This window comes from Choloepus didactylus, chromosome 3, assembly GCF_015220235.1.
Source record: "Choloepus didactylus isolate mChoDid1 chromosome 3, mChoDid1.pri, whole genome shotgun sequence".
Classification (NCBI taxonomy): Eukaryota; Metazoa; Chordata; class Mammalia; order Pilosa; family Megalonychidae; genus Choloepus; species Choloepus didactylus.
This window is the reverse complement of record NC_051309.1, coordinates 214,023,430-214,030,551: the sequence shown is the minus strand read 5'-3', so window position 1 is coordinate 214,030,551 and position 7,122 is coordinate 214,023,430.

The window sequence follows — 7,122 nt, the reverse complement described above, 5'->3', positions numbered from 1 at the left end:
CATTTCCTTATTTCCACTCTTTGAATGTGCTAAGCTTATTCCCACCTCAGGGCGTTTGTGATCTCTATTCCCTCTGTCTGGAATGCTCTCCCCTTAGAGTTTTATGAGGCTCATTTCCTGACTTCATTTATGCCTCTCCTCACATAACACAGCCTTGGGGACTTCTTCATTCACCACTCCACCCCTGTTGATATTTGCCATAGAATTACCACTACCTGACAGTGTGCCGGTTTGAATGTATTATGTCCCCCAAACGCCATTATCTTTGATGTAATCTTGTGTGGGTGGACCTATCAGTGTTGATTAGATTGTAATTCTTTGAGTGTTTCTTTGGAATGTGCCCCACCCAGCTGTGGGTGATGACTCTGATTGGATAATTTCCATGGAGGTGTTGGCCCGCCCATTTGGGGTGGGTCTAAGTTGATCACTGGAGCCATATAAATGAGCTGACAGACAGGGGGAACTCATTGCAGCTGAGAGTGAACTTTTGAAGACGAGCTACAGCCAAGAGGGACACTTTGAAGAAAGCACAGGAGCTGCAGATGAGAGACAGTTTGAAAACGGCCATTGAAAGCAGACTCTTGCTCCAGAGAAGCTGAGAGAGGACAAATACCCCAAGAGCAAGTAAGAGTGACATTTTTGAGGAACTGCAGCCTAGAGAGCAACGTCCTGGGAGAAAGCCATTTTGAAACCAGAACTTTGGAGCAGTTGCCAGCCATGTGCCTTCCCAGCTAACAGAGGTTTTCCGGACACCATTGGCCATCCTCCAGTGAAGGTACCCACTGTTACCGTGTATACTTTATGGCCTTAAGACTGTAACTGTGTAACCAAATAAACCCCCTTTTATAAAAGCCAATCCGTCTCTGGTGTTTTGCATTCTGGCAGCATTAGCAAACTAGAACAGACAGTGTGTGTGTAGTGCCCTGTGAGAATATAATTTCTCTGAGGGCAGGAACTCTGTCTAAATTGTTCACTTTTGCATCCCCAGTGCCTAGAATAGGGATGCAAATAATATTCATCGAATGAATGAATAAATGTTTTATTGAAAACTGTCTTTGTGACTCATCATCTCTCATTAACTCCCACAAAGCGGTTTGGTACTAACATATCTATTTATGAATGTAATCTCAAATTTCTCCATTTGGGAATTTTCCCCTAACTAAAAAATTCTACCAGTTGAGTCTGGGATTTTCTTTTCTTATAACACTTGCTTAGCAAGTTAAATACGATCTATTTGGGTTACCTCATCAGAAAAAAGAAAGCTCAGGGGTGCCAAGCCTGGTCCCACAGTGTTTGTGATGACTCTCATGACAGAGTTTTGCAAACTGGCCCCACAGTGCAATTCTGTTTTCTCTTTTCTGCTTCACGCCTGGCAATTTGGTTTCCCATTAGTACTTCCCTTGAAACCAGGCAGGAGGGACCCTCACCCAGGGCCCCCTGCTTTAGAGGGCCCCACTCTGGCACTCCTCTGCTCCTTCCCCTTCCCATGGAGTGAGGAGTCCTTGGGACAAGAGGACACGGATACACATCTTTTTTTTTCCTTCTATTTAAAAAAATTGTAGTAAAATATACATAACAATTAAAAGTCATTGCAACCATTTTAAATGTACAATGCTGTTGCATTAAGTACATTGACTGTGTTGTGCAACTTTCACCACTGTCTGTTCCAGAACATTTTCATGGTTCCAAACAGAAACTTGTACCTGTTAAGCAATAACTCCTTATTCCTCCTTCCTCCAGCCTCTGGTAACCACTATTCGCTTTCTGTCGCTATGAATTTGCTTATTCTAAGTATTTCATATAAGAGAAATCATACAATATTTGTCCTTTTGTGTCTGGCTTATTTCACTCAACATGATGTCTTCAAGATTTATCCATGTTGTAGCATGCATCAGCACTTTTTCTGGTTGAGTAATATTCCATTGTGTGTAATCCACATTTTGTTTATCCATTCATCTATTGATGGACACTTGGGTTGCTCCCAACTTTTGGCAATTGTGAAAAATACTGCTATGAAATTGGTATATAAATATCTGTTCAAGTCCCTGTTTCCAATTCTTTTGGTAATATAGCTAGAAGTAGGACTTCTATGTTTAACTTTATGAGGAACTGCCAAGCTGTTTTCCACAGTGCTGCACAATTTAATATTCCTACCAACAGTGTACAGGGTTCCTATTTCTCTGCATTCTCACCAGCAATTTTTACTTTTCATTAAAAAAAAAATAGTCAGCCTAGGCGGTGAAGTAGTATCTTGTAGTTTTGACTTGCCTTTCTCTAATGGCTAATAATATTGAACATCTTTTCATGTTCTTGTTGGCCATTTGTATATCTTCTTTGGAGAAATGTTTATTTAAGTTCTTTGCCAATTTTTAAATTGGGTTGTTTGTGTTTTTGTTGTTGAGCTGTGGGAATTCTTTATGTATTCTAGGTATTAAACCCTTACCAGATTTATGATTTACATATATTTTCTCCCATTCTGTAAGTTGTCTTTTCTCTTTCTTGATAATGCCCTTTGATGTACAAAAGTTTTTAATTTTGATGAAATCCTGTTTATCTATTTTTTCCTTTCATGCTTATGCTTTTGGTGTAAGATCTAAGAATCCATGACCTAACACGAGGTCTTGAAGATACTTCCCTATATTTTTTCTTCCAAGAGTTTTATAGTTTCAGCGCCTATATTTAGGTCACCTAGCTGGCGAGACAAATATCATAAATGGGTTGGCTTAAATGATGGGATTTTATTGGCTCATGCTTTGAGGCTAGGAGAAGTCCAAAATTGAGGCATTAGCAAGGCGATGCTTTCTCCCCACAGATGGTGGTGTTCTGGGCTGACTGCTAATCATTCTAGGTCCTTGAATTTTCCATCACATGACATTGCACATGGTGGTGTTTTCTCTTTTCTCTCCCATGTACCACTGACTTCCAGCTTCTGGCTGCTCCCTGTGGCTTTTCCTTCCAGGTCCCATTTCTTTTGCTAATAAGAACTTCAGCCATATTGGATTAATGCCCACCCTCATTCAGTCTGGGCACACCTTAACTGACAACATCTTCAAAGTTCCTATTTACAAATGGGTTCACACCCACTGGACCAGGGGTTGGGACCCGAACCTGCCTTTTGTGGGGGGCATTGAGTCAATCCCCAACACTCATGTTATTATTATTATTTTTAGCATACACACTTTAATCCATCAAGTCTTTTGTGAGAGTGGTTCCAAGGGAGAAGTGCTGAGGAATGACTGTGTTCTTTTGATGCTTTTGCCCCCCAACTCTCAAAGTGATAAAAGTGGAATGTTATACAGATAGTCAAAAAATCAGTTGAGGAGACTTCTGTTTGGGACTGATTTGGGTTGTGATATCGTGAATGCAATGTTTGATTATTTTTTAAATTGTAAAATTTGAAGAACCCAATTTGATCCAGGGATGATTTATTAAAAGGATGAATTTCCCTCAAGTATCTTTGAACATCTTTGCTTAACAGAGTAGTGTTACTCTCAATAGATGGTTTGCAACTATGCAATGTGGAACATACTATGGTTCCTTAGGTAAGAAACTCCGTTTTTGTCACTCTAAGAGCACTCAGGGCAGCTCTGAACAAAATGCGCCCTCAGTATCTCTAAGACTTGATGAACTAGGAGACATCTTGTAATATCTTCTAGATTCTGAAGTGACACTTCTGGGATTTGGTTTTTGAAGGAGAATACTTTCAAAGTAGAATGAATGCAAAAGTTCCCCCTTTCCCAGGGACCTCAGAACATTTAATTGTCACTTTCCTGTGAAGGACACAAGTGGGACCGAGGCTCCTCTCCCCATTGTGTGGAGGTCCCCAGCCCCGAGGTTGATTTGCTCAAGTTTCCTCTGCTCTCTCTACTTAGACTTCTTCTCTTGAGCTAGAAGTTTGGGCATTTAACATATAAAATGGTGATCAGATGGGGAAGACAGAACGCTCTGGTGTAATTAAGTCCCACAATCCCCAAGGAGCCCGTGGCTGTTACTCTGGAGTTAGGCAGACTCCATTTGGAAGATTTTTAGGCTAAAAATCCTTATTCAACACGTCACCGTGAGCATGGTAGCCTGTTCTAGATAAACACAGACCAGAGGACAAATCGATTTGCATGCTTATCTTTTCCACTATAAGTGAGCTTGGGCTGCCTTATGAGCTGAGGCCTGGAAAGTTGAGAGTCTTGATGTAGTTGACTTCACTGTAGTGTGATATCTTGCATAGATCTCATTTAGAATTTAGAATTTTATTTTAGCTTCTGGCCAAGAAAACTGGTGGATTCAATATAACATAGCAGGCCAAAACCCTTACCAAATTAAATTGCTCTATTGACAAAGATGGATGTCTTTAAGTAGAGAGAATTAACTACCAAGATCAGGAAGGAACACCTAGGACTTGACCTCATGTCTCTAGCTATGTTTTGTGTGAGGAGGAAGCTGCCTGAATTAGTGAACTAGTCGTTTGACATAGTTATTTCTTTGTCATTTCTGCCTTTTGACTTTGATGGTTTCTTTCTCTTGGCTTATGTGGTGACTTGGAGCTATGCACCCCATTAAAATATGTTTTAAACTTACCCCATTCCTGTGGGTGTGAACCCTTGTAAATAGAACCTTTTGATGAGGTTACTTCAGTTAAGGTGTGGTCCAACTCAATTAGAATGGGTCTTAGTCTTATTATCAAAGACCTTAGAGGGAGGGTCATAGAGATAGAAAGCCACAGAGGGAGCAGCCAGAAGTTGAATGTCGGTGGAATCCAGAAGAGAAAGGAGAGGCTACGAGAGGCTGCCATGTGCATTGTCATATGACAGAAAAGCCAAGGACTGAGGATTGCTGGCAGCCAGACCCAGAACGCCAGTCTTCTGGGAGAAAGCAGTGGCTTGATGATGCCATGGTTTCAAACTTCTTCTGTGCTCAAAACTGTGAGCCAATGAATTCCTGTTGTTTTTGTGTAAGCCAACCCATTGCATGATATTTGATTTGGCAGCTAGAAAATTAAAACAGCTTGCATTGCATGTGTGTGTGTGTGTGTGTGATGTTTTAAGAGGTGGGGCAGGGGCTGAGAGGGCTCTGTGTTTCTCTCTCTGCATTTGCTTGCTTGTATCTCCCCATCTATTAATTTCATCAGGCCAGTTTCTTTCTTGGCCAGTATAGTTTCCATGTTCAGCAATTAATCTTTGCATGATACAGAGAACATAGCAAAGTTATAAAGGAATCTGGTTATTTAAAAGGTATGGAAATCATTTTAAGACTTTCATTAACTCATTTAGAGGTTAGGAAGAAAGGGCAGAGTATTGCCTTGGGATACCATCAACCTGTGTCCAAAGAATGAATTTTAAGTTGAAATGGACAGCAGCAATGGGCCGATGTGAACTGTGAACCTATGCATATTTTCTACTGGTTATTCTTTGATGCTACCTTTTTGCATTCTTTATTGAATCATTTGAAGAAAGTGTGTAAATACAGTGATAGCATATCCAGCTCAAATTCTCAGTTTTCATGGCTATTGACCTTCTTCATTAATTAGCTTTTTAAGAAGTGAATTTCTTATGTCCATTTCTAATCTTACAGAGAATTTTAGCTAAGGTTTTAGGAATATTTTCTCAGTCATTTGGGAGATATCCAAATGCAAAAACAGAAAAAGTATTTGTCAGCCATTCAAAAAATTATTCAGATCTTCTGTTGTACTCAGAAACTTTGAAAATAGATCAATTTACATATGACATTTATTATGGTTATTTTTAGTTTGATGTACAGAATAGGCTCAGCATGCAAGCTTGCTGGGTGCATACTAAAAGAACGAATACTTAGAGGGATTTTTAGCTGAAGATAAAGTTTAAGCTGAATGCTTACTTAGCCATGCTTAGTTGAAAAGTGTGTGTTCTTGAATGTAGTTTGTCTATAAAAAAGATAAATGACTAGGTCTTTATTAAAGCAAAGTACTACAGATTGAAGACTTCAAATGTAGATTTTTACCTTTAACTCTATTACTTTTCTCTGTATGTCAGATTAAGTAATACTGGGCACTGTAGGAAAAACAAGAGAAATATAACAGAGGAGCTCTTCTGTTGGAATCCTACAGTATAGATAGGGAGAAAAGACCAGTGTGTGAAGCCTTCATAGCTATACGCAGGACAGTATATAATCAAGTGGTACATTTTGACGTATGAACTCAAATTGCCAAAGAATTTCTGAGAAGGGAGAGATTGGAACAATCCTGTGGATTGGAATAAACAGAAGAAAAAAGTTCAGTGTAGCATTGTGTTGACTTGAACAACTAAAAATTAAAGCTTTCTAGATTCACTTGGGTACTCAAATAGATAAATAGTTAAGTAAACAAATAAATAAGTCAATCCCATTCTTTACTTTGATTGAATCCCCTCCTGGAATTCCTTATAGGTATATTTTATTCCTTCTCATTCTATCCTCTCTGTCTCATAACCTCTGGCTGATATTTTCCATTTCTTTTTGTGTCTTCTAAATTCATGTTAAGTAATTTCCTCAGATCTATCTTTTTGTTCACCAATTTTCTCTTCTATGTTGACTCTGCTGTTTAATACATTTACTGAATCTTATCATTTCAATAACTTTTTATCCCTATAAATTTTTCTGCTTATTTTCAATGTATCTTCTTTCTGACCTTTTTCTTTCTTGATTTTAATTTTCTTCATAATGTACTGCTCTTATGCTTTTTCATATCTTCTTTTATGTTCTTAGTCATTTTCAACATACTTATTTTATGGTCTTGTTCAATTGTTTAATTATCTGAATTTATTGAAGGCCTAACCCTGCCGTTTCTGATGTACCTGGTGGATAGATTCCTAGTATATTTATAAAATATTGCTCATGCATTTACAATTACTGAGCTCTGAGTTCATCTTCATTAGCACTTTATCTGTAGAACCCCTCTGTGGTCTGGATTGGGGACATAGCGTTTCAGAGTTGCTATAAATTAGCATTCCAGGGTATTACCAACTTGGGGCTCATTTTTATGTGGGTACCTTGGATTGATGGTTACCACAATACGTGGCTAGTCCAAAGTCAAACCAAAAATCTGCTTGTGACTGAGATCCAGGTATATGAGTTCCTAGGAGAGAACATTTTTTGCATCCAAGGCTGGACCTGAGC